The sequence below is a fragment of the Triticum urartu genome, chromosome 2A (assembly GCF_056163025.1).
Source record: "Triticum urartu cultivar PI428250 chromosome 2A, HENAU_Tu73, whole genome shotgun sequence".
NCBI lineage: Eukaryota > Viridiplantae > Streptophyta > Magnoliopsida > Poales > Poaceae > Triticum > Triticum urartu.
Genome location: NC_141874.1, coordinates 278305636 through 278325045, shown reverse-complemented (window position 1 = coordinate 278325045; position 19410 = coordinate 278305636).

The following is a 19410-nucleotide window of genomic DNA, read 5'->3' as shown; positions in this document are numbered from 1 at the left end:
CCTTGGGCTATTTTTCTCGGAACTACTGGATTAGGAGCCGACAATACCGAGTGGTGTGCTTCGGGTAAATGAAATTACCTTCTTCATCTTTTTTGGTGTGGATATGGCACGACAGATCCAACACGTCATTCCCATCTTGATCTTTTACTTTCTTGGGGTTCCACGGCCCTTTGGGCTTCCCCTTGAACTTTCCTTGAACCACAGCCAAGGCTTCACCCGGAGCAGCTGGCTCGGCCTTGCGCTTCTGTTTCCGACCGGAGTTTCCTCCTTCGGCTTCGTGGGCGACTGCTTTGTGCTTGCCGCTCCGGAGTCGCTCTTCTTCTTCACCATTGGCATACTTGGTGGCAATTTCCATCATCTGAGCCAGAGTCATATTTCCTGTCCGGCCGAACTTCATATTCAACTCCCGATACCTTACGCCTTCCTTAAAGGCACAAATTGCCTGATGATCTGACACATCTTCTACCGTGTGGTGTAGGGTGATCCATCTCTGGATATAATCCCTCAAAGTTTCATTCGGCTTCTGAACACAACACTGCAACTCTGCCAAACCTGTCGGCCGTTTGCAAGTGCCCTCGAATGTTGTGACAAACACTCGGGTGAGATCTTCCCAAGTATAGATGCTGCCAGGTGCTAACTGATTCAGCCATGCTCTAGCTGAGCCCTCCAACATCAGAGGAAGGTGTTTCATGGCCACTTCATCATTGCCGCCACCAATATGGACAGCCACTCGGTAGTCTTCAAGCCAAGTGTCAGGCTTGGACTCTCCGGTGAACATACTAACTCCAGACGCCAACCTGAAGTTGGGGGGGGGGGGCAATAACCGCAGCTCTGATAGCTCTACTGAAGCACTCCAGACCAGAGACATGCACCCTGTTGCTGGTTTGTGGATCTCTATCATGGCCCTCACGATGAGCTCTATTTCTGTCGACCAAGCCTTACACGAGAATAGATCTCGCATAAAAGCCTGGCTCTCTGGGGTCGATTGGAATACCTCGCCCGACACTGTGAGGGCGTCTGTCTTCATGCTGCCGAGGCACGTACGACCCGCTCCTTGGGGGAGGTGAGGGCACTCGACGGTGATCATCACGATCGACTCGGCGATCATACTGCTCTCGGTTTCTGTACTGATCTCGTCGATGCCCATGTCCCTCACGCCTCGGAGGCGATCTTGGGCTATGGGCCGACTGAACTGTGTCTGCCATCACGGATCTGCTGTGGATCCTATCCCGCGATTGAGATACAATCGTATTCTGTTCTCCTGCCGCCCGGAGCAAGGCTCGGATCTGCGCCAGACCTCGTCCGGCTTCTGACTGGGAGGGTTGGATCGACTCTGCTATCCAGGCAGCAGCAGCCAAATTCTGGATTGGGGTTCGGTGTACCTGAGTCGGAGGAGGAAAAAGCTGGCGTCGACTGGATTCGGGAGCGCGCTGCCGAGCGCAATCATCGAGTGTGTGCTGGAGGTTCTCCAGTCGAGTGCGCTCAGCCAGGTTGGCCAAGCGTGCCTGCTCCAAGGCCTGGGCCTCAGGGGTTTCTTCAACTATAGGAGTATGCAATGCATCCATGTTCCGGCGGCGAAGTTCCTCCCTTTGCTGCGAGGAGAGGGGTTCGGGACGGTACTCCTCATGAACGCGCGACGGATCGCCGTTCCCGTCGCCTCCGTCTTAATGGTTGAAGCCAGGAGGGCTGCGTGGTCCATTGACCAACAGAACTTCAGCCACTGGGTCGCTGCTGCCGCACTCGGATGCGGTCTCTGCGGAGCCAGTCGATAGATCGAACAGGCCGTAGAGAGTTTCGTCGGGCTCGATCGCCGCGACTTGAGGGGTGGCCGACTGGCGGGCCACCGCATGCCTCACCCACCGCTGAAGCCTCGACCAACCGGAGCGTTTGCTCCAGCGAGCCGCAGGGAGGGGGAAAGCTGACGGAGTCAACTGATACTGGGTGAATGGTTGCCGCAGGAGGATGCCGCGGATGTGTAACACCCCGGATGTAACTTACCCAATTTGTACTCCAACTCTTGTCGTTTCCGGCCTTAAGTTATTTTATTTTCTCGGGTTCGGGTTTTTGTCTCTGTGTGTTGTTATCGTTGTCATGCATCTCATATCATGTCATCATGTGCATTGCATTTGCATACGTGTTCATCTCTCGCATTCGAGCTTTTTCCCCATTGTCCATTTTGCATTCCGGCGCTTCGTTCTCCTCCGATGGTCAATTCTACCTTTCTTTCGTGCGTGGGGATTAAAAATTTCCGGATTGGACCGAGACTTGCCAAGCAGCCTTGGTTTACTACCGGTACACCGCCTGTCAAGTTTCGTACCATTTGGACTTCGTTTGATGCTCCAATGGTTAACCGACGGACCGAGAAGGCCTCGTGTGTGTTGCAGCCCAACACCCCTCCAAGTTGTCCCAAAACCCACCTAAACCCTCTCCATCATCTAGAGCGTTCGATCACGATCGCGTGGCCGAAAACCGCACCTCATTTGGACTCTCCTAGCTCCTCCTATGCCTATATATAGCCCTTTCCCGAAAATCCCGGATCCACTCCAACCCTAACCCTAGTCCCCGTCCATCCGGCGCGCCGTACACGTCCATGCCGCATCGGACACCGCCGCCACCCCAACCGCAGTGCACCACGTGGCGGGTGCGCCCACTTCACCGTCGCGGGCCCGGGAGCCCATCTCCGGCCCTCCACGCCGCCGTTCCGGGCCGAGGTTCCCCGCCGCCCGCGCCGCCCCCTCCTCCATCTCCGGCCACCCGCGCCGCCCAGCTCCACCGCGACATCGCCGGCGGCCGCAGCGTCCCTCGCCGGCCGGAGCCAAGCTCCATCCCCGCCGGCCCGACCCCGCACAGCGCCGCCGCACTTCTCGCCGCCAACGCCACCGTCCTCGCCGCCTTCCTCCCGCGCCGGCGTGCGCCGCGCCAAGTTCCGGCCGGATCCGGCGAATCCCCCTTCTCCGGCGACCTCGACTCCGGCTCCGGCAATCCTCGTTCTGCGCGTGAACAGTAGATCCAGATCCGGATTTGTCTCGGGTTGACTTTCCGTCCCTAACCCTAATTTTTTTGCCTATGTTCGCCGTGCCGTATCTCCTCATCCGTAGCTCCGTTTTGGGCATATAGCATATCAAAATGTTCGTCTCAGAGAGTGCATCATTTCATTCCATTGCATCATTTTCATTTCAGTTCATCTTGTTGCCCGAAATGCTGTTAGAAGAGGGCTACTTGAGATAATTGTCAGATCTGCTGCTCCATTTAGATATTTGTCATTTTTGTCATGATTATTGTGTGAATGATATGCCCTGGTGCTCTACATATGTTTTGTTAAGGGTTTTGCCATCTTTCCAGAGGTGCAACCCATGTATTTTTGTGATGTGTGTGGTGACTAGCACGAGCTTGCAAAGTGAGGCACTTGGTAATGCTGATTTCAGGGACTTAGCATTTCCACAAAGTCCTTGAGTTGTTTATCTCATGTTGCCATATGTTCATGTTGTTTCCTAGTGATCTGTGCCTCTTTTGAGGATGATCAGTAAGGATGTTTTGTTAATCTTGTAGTGCTTTATCCATCCATGTCTTTGTTTGCAATTATAGAGTACCCTAACTTGAGTCAATCGAGCTCTACTTTTGCTACTTCGTGAATGTGGGCAGATTGTCTACTTGTTAGCGATTTTGCCGAGGATGTTGTAGTTGATCCGTGCATGCTATACTATTGTTCTTGCCATGTCTAGCTTGAATTTTGTGTATTCTTGATGGATGTATGCTTAGCTTGTCATGACTTGCTACGTAGTGAGTGAATCGAGCTCGTAAACATGCCTACTTGATACCTGTTTTCACTAAGTCTGAGAACTGATTATGTTTTTGCCATGTTCACATGCTTGCAATTGTATTTTCTGATCCCTTTTGGCTCAAGGTCACTAAGGGACTTTTGTTAAGCTCTTTGAGTAGCTTCATGCCATGCTTTACTTTGCCATGTTCAGGTCCTGTAGAATATAGTTTTGTTGCTCCGAAGTGTGCTACCTGATCTGAAATTCCAGACAAATGTTAATTTCACTAAGTCTGAGATCTGTTTACCATATGCATTTTTGCCATGCTTGTTTGAACCTGTTAATGGATGAATTGGCCGTAGCTCAGTGCTAGACTTTTATTAAGAATCTTGAATGCATCCCTGCCATGTATTTTTATGCCATGTTTGGGTGCTGTAGCATGTTCATCTTGTTGCATTTAGATGGCTACTTGCTGTAAATCGCAGAACGTGGTCATATTTGAATTGCTTGCCATTTCCAAACCGTAACTCCGATTCCGGCGTTCTTTATATCATTTTCAAGCGATTTCATCTTGTCTTTCCAGTGGCACACTTGGATTTCCATGTTGAGGCCAGTTTCGTGCATTCCTTGTCACATCTTTCATATGCATCCCGCATCGCATCCCGCAGAGCATATCATCTTTGCATCATATTGTTTGAGCTTTACACGTGGTTGATTGTGTTCCGTTTTCTTGTATGTCTTGTTTGGGTAGAGCTGGGAGACGAGTTCGCTAACGAGGAGCCCGTTGAGTTTGCTTTCGAGGATCCAGTCAACTCTGACAACTTTGCAGGCAAGATGATCATACCCTTGAAATCACTACTATCTTTGATATGCTAGATGCTCGCTCTTTTGCTATGCCAATGCTACAATGGCTACCACTTGCTTTCAAGCCTCCCAAATTTCCATGTCAAACCTCTAACCCACCATGTCCTAGCAAACCATTGATTGGCTATGTTACCGCTTTGCTCAGCCCCTCTTATAGCGTTGCTAGTTGCAGGTAAAGATTGGAGGCCGTTCCTTGTTGGAACATTATTTACTTGTTGGGATATCATTATATTATCTTGTTATCTTAATGCATCTATATACTTGGTAAAGGGTGGAAGGCATGGCCTCTCGCCTAGTGTTTTGTTCCACTCTTGCCGCCCTAGTTTCCGTCATATCGGTGTTATGTTCCTGGATTTTGCGTTCCTTACGCAGTTGGGTTATAATGGGAACCCCTTGACAGTACGCCTTGAATAAAACTCATCCAGCAATGCCCAACGTTGGTTTTACCATTTGCCACCTAGCCTTTTCCCTTGGGTTTCGCGGACTCAAGGGTCATCTTATTTTAAACCCCCCGGGCCAGTGCTCCTCTGAGTGTTGGTCCAACCTAGAGCACCATGCGGGGCCGTCCCTTGGCAACTTGGGTTACGTTGGCTCCCGTATGCTTAGCTTATCCGGTGTGCCCTGAGAACGAGATATGTGCAGCTCCTATCGGGATTTGTCGGCACAGCGGGTGGTGTTGCTGGACTTGTTTTACCATTTTCGGAGTTGTCTTGAAGAACTGGGATACCGAGTCTGATCGAAACATCTCGGGAGGAGGTCTATTCCTTCGTTGACCGTGAGAGCTTGTCATGGGCTAAGTTGGGACTCCCCTGCAGGGATTTGAACTTTGAAAAGCCGTGCCGGCGGTTATGGGCACATGGGAATTTTTTAATGTCCGGTTGTAGATAACTTAAACCTTAACTTAATTAAAATTAATCAACTGAGTGTGTTATCGTGATGGCCTCTTCTCGGCGGAGTCCGGGAAGTGGACACGGTGTTGGAGTAATGCTTGCACAGGTTGCCCTCTAGTTTCTCGCTCGCGCTTTGCCTCCTCTTCTCGCTCTATTTTGTGAACATGATAGCCACCATATTTTCTATTCGCTTGCTGCAGCTCCACATATTTACCTTGCCTTACCTTTCAGCTTAAATAGTCTTGATCGCGAGGGTGCGAGATTGCTGAGTCCCTGTGGCTCACAGATTACTATTACACCAGATGCAGGGCCTGATGATTCCGCTCCAGGTGACGCGCTTGAGCTCAAGTGGGAGTTCGACGAGGACTCTCAACGATACTATGTTTCCTTTCCTGATGATCAGTAGTGGTGCCCAGTTGGGGGTGATCGGGACCGTGTCGCATATTGGGTTATCTTTTATTTTGGCGCCGTAGTCGGGCCATGAGTGTTTGGATGATGTAATGTTATTTATGTACTTGATTGACGTGGCGAGTGTAAGACGACTATGTTATCTCCCCTTTTATTATATATTACATGGGATGTTGTGAAGATTGCCTAACTTGCGACATATGCCTTCAATGCGATTATGCCTCTAAGTTGTGCCTCGACACGTGGGAGATATAGTCGCATTGAGGGTGTTACAAGTTGGTAATCAGAGCCTTCCCCGAACTTAGGAGCCCCATTGCTTGATCGTTATTAGCGGCCGATTTGTGTCTATAAAAATGTTTTGAGTCATTTAGGAATTATATATCGGAGAGTTTAGGAATTCTTTTTACTTCCCAGTCTCCTCATCGCTCTGGTAAGGCATCCTGACGTAGAGTTTTAACTCTTCTCTTCTCAAATTTCACTAATTTTTTTTAGGATCACGCGGGTATCTTGGAATCGTTCCGATGGTTTTATGACGAGAACATTGTCTTGGTGCCTCCTGTCAGGGGTTTTGTGGAAGTGTCCCGGGGAGTTGAGCTCGGAGGTGTTGTCGTCATAATTTTATCGTTGCAGCTCGGGAATACCTGAGTTTAGTACGCCGACATCGAAAATCTCTTTTATGCAATTCGTTGGTGAGATAACCTCGACGCCACCCAGTACTAGGGCGGGAGTTCGGGAGTATCGCCATAACTTGTATAACGGATGCTTTTCGAAGGTTGAGGTAGATGGTTTCCGAAGTTTTTCTCGGTTATGTGTTGAAGGAAGGATACAGCTGGATGTAGGATTTGCTAGATTTGGGTGAGATATTATGCTTCCCCTGTATCCCCAACACCTGACTGCATAACCGGAAAGGTTCAGGAGTTTCATAGGTGGGAATTCTAGTAGCTCTAGTTCTTCTTCCACGGATATTTGGTTTGAGATTGGGATTTCTTACCGAGTATTCGTTCTTGATCCGTACCTTGTTGATTTATTTCTCTACCTAAATTTTACGTGGCTTCTCAATTTATGGATAGGTGACCATTTCAAGAGGAATGCATTCGTTCATTTTGTTCGGATGTGAAGACTTTATGTTGCAATTTTCATTCCGTTGGATTCAGCTTCATTTTATCTGTCTATGTGCTAACGGTGGTCAACCTCTTCAGGATGTCTCCCGCTAAGAGCACTAGTCAGAATCAGAATCAAGATCCGCCACCACCTCCACCTCCTCCGGAGGCATGGCAAGCTGTGATGGCTGCAACCAATGCAAACACACAGTTGATCATGCAAATTCTTCAAGAGCGCAATCAAGGCAACCAAGGGAACCAAGGCAACAATCAGAATCACTTCGCTACACTCAACCAGTTCCTTGCTAACGGGCCAAAGACTTTCAGCAATTGTGTTGAGGCAACCGATGCTGACGATTGGCTCGTGGATCTGTGCAAGCATTTCGAGTGCAGTAACGTCAGGCCTGAGGACTTCGTCAAGTTCGCTTCCTTCCAACTCAAAGATCAAGGTGCAGAATGGTTCCAGCAGTACAAGGACTCCAGAGGTGGACGTGTGATCACTTGGGATGAATTCCGTCAAGATTTCAGAGCTCACCATATCCCTCAGAGCGTGGTTGAAAGCAAGCGTGAGAAATTCCGCAACCTGAAGCAAGGCTCTTTGTCTGTCTATGACTACAACAAGTTGTTCCAGAAGCTCGCCTGCTTTGCCAAGCAGGACATCCCTGATGAGAAGAGCATGATATACCAGTTCAGGGGTGGTCTCAGAGAGGAAATTCAGCTAGCTCTTGTTCTCTTTGAGCCCTTGAGGTACGATGAGTTCTACAACATGGCATTGAAGAAAGAGGCCGCTCAATTGAGGTGTGATGCTTCCAAGAAGCGAGTCAGAGATGCTACTCCTTCTTCCTCTACTCAAGTGGCCAAGCAGCAGAAGTATTGGCTTCCTCCTCCTCCGTTCCGGCAGCCGTATCAGTAGAAGAGCAAAGGTGGCAGTGGATCTTCCCACCCACCCACCCTGGTTTTTAGAACAAGACTTCGTCTCAAGCTCCAAGATCGAGTGCTCCGTACCACCGTCCACTTTCAGAGGTCACGTGCAACAAGTGCCAACAGAAGGGTCACTATGCCAACAAGTGTCTCAACCAGAGGCGTCTCCCTCCTCCTCCTCCTGTGAGATCGGCAAGTACAACTGTGGTCAAGAATAACCCCAAGCACGCTAAGGTCAACTTGCTGAATGCAGCTCAGGCAGAGGACTCATCAGATGTCATCATGGGTAACTTTCCAGTTAACTCTTTTCGCACAAAAGTTCTTTTTGACACTGGTGCATCGCATTGTTTCATGTCAAGATCATTTGTTTCCAAGCATGACTTCATTTCGCAAATGTTGGGTAAACCTATGGGAGTGGTTTCTCCGGCTAAATCTACGAGGGCTACTTCAATAGTCCCGGATATTTCTATCATGATGGGTGATTTCAAGTTTCTGGCTTCCCCAATGGTTCTTGGTAACTCGGATATTGATCTTATTCTCGGGATGGATTGGCTTTCTAAGCACAAGGCTCAGCTTGATTGTGCAGCTAGGCAGATTCAATTGACTCATTCGTCTGAGGATGTAATTGTCTTTGCCGCTCGTGATGATACAATCCGTCTGTTTTCTCTCAATGAAAGGGTGAACTGGATGCTATCTCGCAAATTCCAGTCGTTTGCGAATATTAAGATGTCTTTCCAGAAGAGCTTCCAGGAATTCCTACGCACCGGCCAGTTGAATTCGTCATTGATCTTGAGCCCGGCATGCAACCCGTGTGCAAGCGTCCTTACGAGCTCGGACCTGAAGAGTTGAAGGAGCTGAAGAAGCAACTCGATATTTAAGAAAGAATGGGTCTCATCCGGCCTAGTTCTTCTCCATGGGGTTGTGGTGTTCTTTTTGTGAAGAAGAAGGATGGAACGGACCGACTTTGTGTTGATTACCGTCCATTGAACAAGAAGACCATCAAGAACAAATACCCACTTCCCAACATCAACGAGCTGTTCGAACAACTCAAAGGTGCCCAAGTATTCTCCAAGCTTGATCTCCGTATGGGTTATCATCAGATTCGAATCCGTGAGCAAGATATTCCCAAGACGGCTTTCAGGACAAGCTATGGTTCATATGAATACACTGTCATGTCTTTTGGCCTCGTCAACGCTCCTCCGACATTCTCTCGCATGATGAACTTCATATTCAACGCCTACACCAATGACTTTGTTTTGGTCTATCTCGACGACATTCTGGTTTTCTCGAAGAACAAGGAAGATCATGCCAAGCACTTGCGTTTGGTACTCGATAAGTTGAGGGAACACAAGTTCTACGCCAAGTTCTCCAAGTGCGAATTTTGGCTTGATGAGGTTCTTTATCTTAGTCATATCATCTCTGCCAAGGGCATTGCGGTGAATCCTGAGAAGGTGTGTGCAATTGTGAATTGGGAACCTCTTCAGAACGTGAAGAAACTCCGTAGCTTCCTCGGTCTCGCAAGCTACTGCCGAAGATTCGTTGAAAACTTTTGTAAGATCGCGAAGCCTCTCTCAAATCTTCTTCAGAAGCACGTCAAGTACGTTTGGTCTCCGGAGTGTGACATTGCTTTCAACAGTTTGAAAGAGAAATTGATCACTGCTCCAGTTCTGACTCCGCCTGATGAATCCAAGTCGTACGAGGTCTTTTGTGATGCCTCTCTCCAAGGTCTTGGCGCAGTATTGATGCAAGAGAAGAAAGTTGTTGCTTATACCTCTCGCCAGTTGAAGCCCAATGAGAAGAACTACCCCACTCATGATCTCGAGTTGGCGGCAGTTGTGAATGCTCTTTTGACTTGGAGACATCTCTTATTGGGAAGAAAAGTGGACATTTTCACTGATCACAAGAGTCTCAAGTACATCTTCACTCAGCCTAATCTCAACCTCAGGCAAACCCGATGGGTCAAAATGATTCAAGAGTATAATCCGAGTATCGAGTATACTCCAGGGAAGGCCAATGTGATTGCTGACGCATTGAGCAGGAAAGCTTATTGCAACAGCCTGATTCTTAAGCCTTACCAACCCGAGCTTTGTGAAGCTTTCCGCAAACTTAATATGCAAGTTGTTCCTCAAGGTTTCCTCGCCAACCTTCAAGTCTCTCCTACCTTGGAAGACCAGATTCGCCAAGCTCAGCTTCTTGATACTATGGTGAAAAAGGTGAAGAATGGGATTGCCAGGAGTCAACCCAAGTATAAGTCCTACCGCCTTGATGACAAGGACATTCTCTTCTTCGAGGATCATATTGTTGTACCCAAAGTTGACCTTCGTAGAGTGATCATGAACGAGGCTCACAATTCTCTCCTCTCCATCCACCCTGGGAGCACGAAGATGTATCAGGACCTCAAGCAGGCTTATTGGTGGACTCGAATGAAGCGCGAGATTGCTCAATTCATGAACGAGTGTGATGTCTGCAGAAGAGTGAAGGCAGAACACCAAAGGCCAGCTGGTCTCCTCCAACCTCTTGCCATTCCAGAATGGAAGTTTGACCACATTGAGATGGACTTCGTGACTGGGTTTCCAAAGTCCAAGCGTGGCAATGATGCTATATTCGTTGTCATCGACAAACTCACCAAAGTGGCTCACTTTCTGCCTATCAAAGAATCAATCACTGCAGCTCAATTGGCGGAACTCTATACCTCTCGAATTGTCTCTCTGCATGGTATTCCACAAGTGATCTCTTCAGACCGTGGCAGCATCTTTACCTCCAAGTTTTGGGATTCTTTTCAGAAGGCCATGGGCACCAACATCCGCTTCAGCACAGCTTTCCATCCTCAAACTAGCGGTCAAGTCGAGCGTGTCAACCAGATTCTTGAAGATATGCTCAGGGCTTGTGTGATCTCCTTCGGCATGAAGTGGAAGGATTGTCTTCCTTATGCTGAATTCTCCTACAACAACAGTTTTCAAGCAAGTTCGGGCAAGGCCCCATTTGAAATCCTGTATGGCAGGAAGTGCCATACCCCTCTCAACTGGTCTGAAACGGGTGAACGCCAGCTTGTCGGAAATGACTTAATCACAGAGGCAGAGGAAATGTGCAAAGTCATTCAAGATAACCTCAAAGCAGCCCAATCCCGTCAGAAGAGCTACTATGACAGTAAGCACCGTGATTTGGCTTTCGAGATCGAAGATCATGTTTACCTTCGGGTCTCTCCTATGAAAGGTACTCGTCACTTCGGTATCAAAGGGAAGCTTGCCCCTAGATAAGTGGGACCTTTCAAGATTGTCAGCAAGAGAGGCGATCTCGCCTATCAACTCGAGCTTCCTTCAAACTTTGCAAATGTTCATGATGAGTTCCATGTCTCTCAGCTTCGAAAGTGCTTCAAGACTCCTGACCGCACCGTCAACTTCGAGGACATTGAGCTCCAAGAAGATCTCTCCTATCGTGAGCACCCAGTTGCTATTCTTGAAGAGACTGAACGCAAGACTCGCAACAAGTCAATCAAATTCCTCAAAGTCAAGTGGTCACACCATTCTGACCATGAAGCTACCTGGGAACGCGAGGATCACCTCCGTTTTGAGTACCCGGAGTTCTTTCAGTCCTAGATCTCGGGATGAGATCCTTTCGTAGTGGTGGAGTGTTGTAACACCCCGGATGTAACTTACCCAATTTGTACTCCAACTCTTGTCGTCTCCGGCCTTAAGTTATTTTATTTTCTCGGGTTCGGGTTTTTGTCTCCGTGTGTTGTTATCGTTGTCATGCATCTCATATCATGTCATCATGTGCATTGCATTTGCATACGTGTTCATCTCTTGCATTCGAGCTTTTTCCCCGTTGTCCGTTTTGCATTCCGGTGCTTCGTTCTCCTCCGGTGGTCAATTCTACCTTTCTTTCGTGCGTGGGGATTAAACATTTCAGGATTGGACCAAGACTTGCCAAGCGGCCTTGGTTTACTACCAGTAGACCGCCTATCAAGTTTCGTACCATTTGGACTTCGTTTGATGCTCCAACGGTTAACCGAGGGACCGAGAAGGCCTCGTGTGTGTTGCAGCCCAACACCCCTCCAAGTTGGCCCAAAACCCATCTAAACCCTCTCGATCATCTAGAGCGTTCGATCACGATCGCGTGGCCTAAAACCGCACCACATTTGGACTCTCCTAGCTCCTCCTATGCCTATATATAGCCCTTTCCCGAAAATCCCGGATCCACTCCAACCCTAACCCTAGTCCCCGTTCATCCGGCGCGCCAGACACGTCCGGGCCGCATCGGACACCGCCGCCGCCCCAACCGCAGCGCGCCACGTGGCGGGCGCGCCCACTTCACCGCCGCGGGCCCGGGAGCCCATCTCCGGCCCTCCACGCCGCCGTTTCGGGCCGAGGTTCCCCGCCGCCAGCGCCGCCCTCTCCTCCATCTCCGGCCGCCCGCGCCGCCCAGCTCCACCGCGACATCGCCGGCGGCCGCAGCGTCCCTCGCCGCCGGAGCCAGGCTCCATCCCCTCCGGCCTGACCCCGCGCAGCGCCGCCGCACTTCTCGCCGGCAACGCCGCCGTCCCCGCCGCCTTCCTCCTGCGCCGGCGTGCGCCGCGCCAAGTTCCGGCCGGATCCGGCGAAGCCCCCTTCTCCGGCGACCTCGAATCCGTCTCCGGCGATCCTCGTTCCGCGCGTGAACAGTAGATCCAGATCCGGATTTGTCTTGGGTTGACTTTCCGTCCCTAACCCTAATTTTTTTGCCTATGTTCGTCGTGCCGTATCTCCTCATCCGTAGCTCCGTTTTGGGCATATAGCATATCAAAATGTTCGTCTCAGAGAGTGCATCATTTCATTCCATTGCATCATTTTCATTTCAGTTCATCTTGATGCCTGAAATGCTGTTATAAGAGGGCTACTTGAGATAATTGTCAGATCTGCTGCTCCATTTAGATATTTGTCATTTTTGTCATGATTATTGTGTGCATGATATGCCCTGGTGCTCTACATATGTTTTGTTAAGGGTTTTGCCATCTTTCCAGAGGTGCAACCCATGTATTTTTGTGATGTGTGTGGTGACTAGCACGAGTTTGCAAAGTGAGGCACTTGGTAATGCTGATTTCAGGGACTTAGCATTTCCACTAAGTCCTTGAGCTCTTTATCTCATGTTGCCATATGTTCATGTTGTTTCCTAGTGATCTGTGCCTCTTTTGAGGATTATCAGTAAGGATGTTTTGTGAATCTTGTAGTGCTCTATCCGTCCATGTCTTTGTTTGCAATTATCGAGCACCCTAACATGAGTCAATCGAGCTCTACTTTTGCTACTTCGTGAATCTGGGCAGATTGTCTACTTGTTAGCGATTTTGCCAAGGATGTTGTAGTTGATCCGTGCATGCTATGCTATTGTTCTTGCCATGTCTAGCTTGCATTTTGTGTATTCTTGATGGATGTATGCTTAGCTTGTCATGACTTGCTCCGTAGTGAGTGCATCGAGCTCGTAAACATGCCTACTTGATACCTGTTTTCACTAAGTCTGAGAACTGATTATGTTTTTGCCATGTTCACATGCTTGCAATTGTAATTTCTGATCCCTTTTGGCTCAAGGTCACTAAGGGACTTTTGTTATGATCTTTGAGTAGCTCCATGCCATGCTTTACTTTGCCATGTTCAGGTCCTGTAGCATATAGTTTAGTTTCTCCGAAGTGTGCTACCTGACCTGAAATTCCAGACAAGTCTGAGATCTGTTTACCATATGCATTTTTGCGATGCTTGTTTGAATCTGTTAATGGATGAATTGGCCGTAGCTCAGTGCTAGACTTTTGTTAAGCATCTTGAATGCATCCCTTCCATGTATTTTTATGCCATGTTTGGGTGCTGTAGCATGTTCATCTTGTTGCATTTAGATGGCTACTTGCTGTAAATCGCAGAACGTGGTCATATTTGAATTGCTTGCCATTTCCAAACCGTAACTCCGATTCCGGCGTTCTTTATATCGTTTTCAAGCGATTTCATCTCATCTTTCCAGTGGCACACTTGGATTTCCAAGTTGAGGCCAGTTTCATGCATTCCTTGTCACATCTTTCATATGCATCCCGCATAGCATATCATCTTTGCATCATATTGTTTGAGCTTTACACGTGGTTGATTGTGTTCCGTTTTCTTGTATGTCTTGTTTGGGTAGAGCTGGGAGACGAGTTCACTAACGCGGAGCCCGTTGAGTTTGCTTTCGAGGATCCAGTCAACTCTGACTACTTTGCAGGCAAGATGATCATACCCTTGAAATCACTACTATCTTTGATATGCTAGATGCTCGCTCTTTTGCTATGCCAATGCTACAATGGCTACCACTTGCTTTCAAGCCTCCCAAATTTCCATGTCAAACCTCTAACCCACCATGTCCTAGCAAACCATTGATTGGCTATGTTACCGCTTTGCTCAGCCCCTCTTATAGCGTTGCTAGTTGCAGGTAAAGATTGGAGGCCGTTCCTTGTTGGAACATTATTTACTTGTTGGGATATCATTATATTATCTTGTTATCTTAATGCATCTATATACTTGGTAAAGGGTGGAAGGCTCGGCCTCTCGCCTAGTGTTTTGTTCCACTCTTGCCGCCCTAGTTTCCGTCATATCGGTGTTATGTTCCCGGATTTTGCGTTCCTTATGCGGTTGGGTTATAATGGGAACCCCTTGACAGTCCGCCTTGAATGAAACTCCTCCAGCAATGCCCAACCTTGGTTTTACCATTTGCCACCTAGCCTTTTCCCTTGGGTTTCGCGGACTCAAGGGTCATCTTATTTTAAACCCCCCCCCCCTGGGCCAGTGCTCCTCTGAGTGTTGGTCCAACCTAGAGCATCGTGCGGGGCCGTCCCTTGGCAACTTGGGTTACGTTGGCTCCCGTATGCTTAGCTTATCCGGTGTGCCCTGAGAACGAGATATGTGCAGCTCCTATCGGGATTTGTCGGCACAGCGGGTGGTGTTGCTGGACTTGTTTTACCATTGTCGGAGTTGTCTTGAAGAACCGGGATACCGAGTCTGACCGGAACGTCTCGGGAGGAGGTCTATTCCTTCGTTGACCGTGAGAGCTTGTCATGGGCTAAGTTGGGACTCCCCTGCAGGGATTTGAACTTTCGAAAGCCGTGCCCGTGGTTATGGGCAGATGGGAATTTGTTATTGTCCGGTTGTAGATAACTTAAACCTTAACTTAATTAAAATGAATCAACTGAGTGTGTTACCGTGATGGCCTCTTCTCGGCGGAGTCCGGGAAGTGGACATGGTGTTGGAGTAATGCTTGCGCAGGTTGCCCTCTAGTTTCTTGCTCGCGCTTTGCCTCCTCTTCTCGCTCTCTTTTGTGAACAGGATAGCCACCATATTTGCTAGTCGCTTGCTGCAGCTCCACATATTTACCTTGCCTTACCTTTGAGCTTAAATAGTCTTGATCGCGAGGGTGCGAGATTGCTGAGTCCCTGTGGCTCACAGATTACTATTACACCAGATGCAGTGCCTGATGATTCCGCTCCAGGTGACGCGCTTGAGCTCAAGTGGGAGTTCGATGAGGACTCTCAACGATACTATGTTTCCTTTCCTGATGATCAGTAGTGGTGCCCAGTTGGGGGTGATCGGGACCGTGTCGCATGTTGGGTTATCTTTTATTTTGGCGCCGTAGTCGGGCCATGAGTGTTTGGATGATGTAATGTTATTTATGTACTTCATTGACGTGGCGAGTGTAAGCCGACTATGTTATCTCCCCTTTTATTATATATTACATGGGATGTTGTGAAGATTGCCTAACTTGCGACATATGCCTTCAATGCGATTATGCCTCTAAGTCGTGCCTCGACACATGGGAGATATAGTCGCATCGAGGGTGTTACAGGATGCACGCGCGAAAGTGCGTCGCCCCGCGAGCGGGGAGCGCGTCGACGTCGAGTGGAGCCTCCTGAAGCCAAGTGGAGTCGTCGGCAACAAACATGAGTGCACCGAGACGGATCTCGCGGCCCTCAGCCAAATCTCCGCCTGAAACCATGAATAAGGGGATCGGAAAAATTGCAACTTCTTCAACAAGTCGCTAAGACACCGGCCCCATGGTGGGCGCCAACTGTCGTGGTTCTAAGACTGACAGTAGAGTAGGGCGGTAGGAATGTAGAGGCAAGATCCTAACTATGGAGGAGTTGTACACATGAGTTTACGAGTTCAGGCCCTTCTCGGAGGAAGTAACAGCCATACGTCTCGGAGCCCAGAGGCGGTCGACTGAATATATGTGTGTGAATTACAGAAAGTGCGAACCCTTGTCCCAGAGGAGGGGGGCGGCTTATATAAAGTACGCCAGGACCCCAGCTCCCCTCCGTTACACAGGGTTCAATGTTCATAAAGGAGGAGCGTTACTGGTAACGTCTGCAGTAAAGTGTAGTAAATGTCCATAAAGCTATGGTTTAAGTCCTGACCGTTGCAGAGTGGAGGGTTTCTCATCTTCTGGTGGTTGAGTGTCTTCAAGGTGGTCGAGTGAGTACATCTTCACGGTCGACTGGATGATGGTTTCTCTTCGACTGCTTCCGATTCTTTGTAGAGATGTCCTTGGGGAGGGTACGTTGGACAGATCCATGACCCTATCCTAGGTACATAGCTTCATCAGCTGGACTTCCCGTACAAGCAAAGGATTTATCTAGGCTTTCCTTACAAGAAAATTACATCAATTCACATCCGAAACCCTAGTCAAATTCGGACTGGTTTTATCCGAACTTTCCAAAACTGTTCGGTTTAAACTGGCTGTACTTTGAGGGTCCTTTTTGTGGTGACAAACGGCCTCGGATGGAAACAAGCCCAAAAGAAATTTTGACCGTTTCAACGATACGAACAACTTTCATGTTGAACGTTTTTCCATCAAAGGTCATATCGAGGGTCAAATCGCTCGTGCAAGACAGCTAATTATTCACGCAGCACATCAGACATACCCACATGTGTCTGGTTCCGGACGTCATATTTTTGCTCACTGGAGGATCGCGCTGTGCGGGCTCTAACTTTTACATATGACCTCGGATTGAGACGATCTTTATATCAAAATCGATCGTTTCGACGAGGCGAAGACAATCCGTGTAGAAACTTTTCCCATATGAGGCCATCTTAGGGGCGTAATCAACCGAATAGTATTCTGAATACAAAATCTGAGTACTTCAAACACAACTTCGGCCTTAGAGATGAGACCGGATGACTATGGTCCAAATATCAAAGTTTTTTCTTTTGATGATACGGAACTTTCTCACTTTAAGCACTTCTCCATTTAAGACCATCTTAATTAAGTTCTTCGCCGTGCCAAAATCTGATGTCAACACCCAACATCCAGAGCCTCCGGCTACGGCAAGTTTGAGCAGCGCAGCCCACGTTGTCCATAGACATCTCGGTGACCGTGTTGCTAGACTCGACGAGGTCCCCGAGATCCACACACACACCCAGCCACATTTGCCACCTCCAAGGAAGAAAAATCAGGAGAAAAGAAGCGACATCTTGATCCGGGATAGCATGAGGATTAGTTTCCTGATGAGGCACAGCGATGTCATCCTTCGCGGGCGGCAAATCGGAAGAAATGGCGGATGTGCAGGAGGAGCCTGGTGGGGATCCTACCGGGAGAAAGGAGAGAGATTTTTTTTGAGAATCTGGAAAGGAGAGAGAGTTCTATGTAGATGACTGGGACTGGGGACTACGGGCTGTTTTACTTAGATTTTTTAATACGGAGTGGTAATCATCTTCACTCTAATGGGCTTGCATAAAAGTACGTTGGCTCCGTTCCAAAAAAAAAAGTACGTTGGGCATGACACATGATACCTCCGCCTGTGCAAGATTGGGTATGGTTTTGTTTACTTCTCCGTATCAAATACAAAGATCCTAGCAAACATCAAAAACCATTCAAAAAATGTCTCTTTTTGCCTGTGAAAAAATACACTTAAAAAGATGGAATTTATACTTCCCGTAAAAACGTTTTAAAAATAGATGACCTTTATAATTTTCACATGTAGATAATCAGCAAGGTTAGTAAGAATCAACAAATATTTTTGAATCGTAGGAAAAAGTTAAAGAATTACATGCCCAAATTCATGCTGGAAAGTAAACAACTTTTAGTATTTCTCAAAATACTATCAGTGGTACAATGTAAACACAATTTTCAAAAAAAGTATAGCCAAATACCTGAATTTACTTTTAACAAAAAAAATCAAAATGAAATTATGGAGCAAATTATGTAAAGCAAGAGGCGAATGGAAGAGTACAAAGGGATCATAGATGTCAGCACATGCGCAGCCTAAAACAACAGGAGCGACACACAGAAGATGACCCGAACGCAAAGACAAAGATATACTCCCTCCATTTCAAAATAAATGACTCAACTTTGTACCAACTTTATATGTCCTAGCGCCAATGGACTTGATCATAAGCGACAGTGAGACCTCACTGTTGGTGACACCTGATCCGCAACGCATCTACCGACCTCGGCAAAAAATGGCCAGCAACATGTTCTCCTACAAGCTTTGGTCATGGATGTGTAATCAAATCAATCTATACACCATCTTCGCTTGCGATTTGCTACATCATCTCCCCATGGACGGCCAGGGCACTCAGATTTGGTGGAGCGGGCTCCATTTATTTTTCCCTTAATGATGAAGGAAGGAAGGTAACGGTGTTTTCCCCTATACTATAAATTAAGTAGAGGCATGCATCCATTCAGAAAAAAGAGGAGAGGTGTACACATTTATTCTTCTAAGCAAGAAAATGTATGGCATCCCTTCAAAAGAAAGGAGAGGCGTACACATTTCCTCCTCTAAAAAAGTACTATCTTTTTTGAAGCAGTTGGTACATTGGGTTGCCTCAATTGAAAGGGGTAGAACATTAGATGTGACTTTATAATTCATTTCCTACATAATTGGGTCCATTTGTACATAATTTCTTATAAATTAGAAGGATCGGGACGATGTAGTTTTATAATGTATAATAAGAAATAAATTGATGAAACATCTAAGATAATACATAAATTTAATTTAAAGAAAAAGAACAACATATACGAAGCTAAAGAAAATACGTAAGATGGTTTCCAAAAATAATAATTTAAATTTTGTGTGCAGTGTCACAAGAAAAAGTCAGCGTGTTTAAAAATACAAAATAAAATAATTAATCAAAAATACAAAACTATTTGTTCTTTCTGTCAATTAAAATATAATTAAATCAAATATATGCCTCTCATCACTATCTTATATAGCCTTCTACCAATAAGGACCAACCAAACAAATTAGTTATTGTTTCATGATAGAGCTCATAATAACATGATTAATAAGTATAGATGCAGTATCGAAGAGAAGCACCATCAATGTCATACTAGAAAATTATTTCTTGAACATGGTAATAGTGATTTAACATGTACTAAATATAGTCTTCTAACAAAAAAACTTCGACTACACAATTACTGAAAAAGAAATTACTGAAAAGATAAATATTAATCTAGCCGCGCAAATGCGCGGGTGGACCCGCTAGT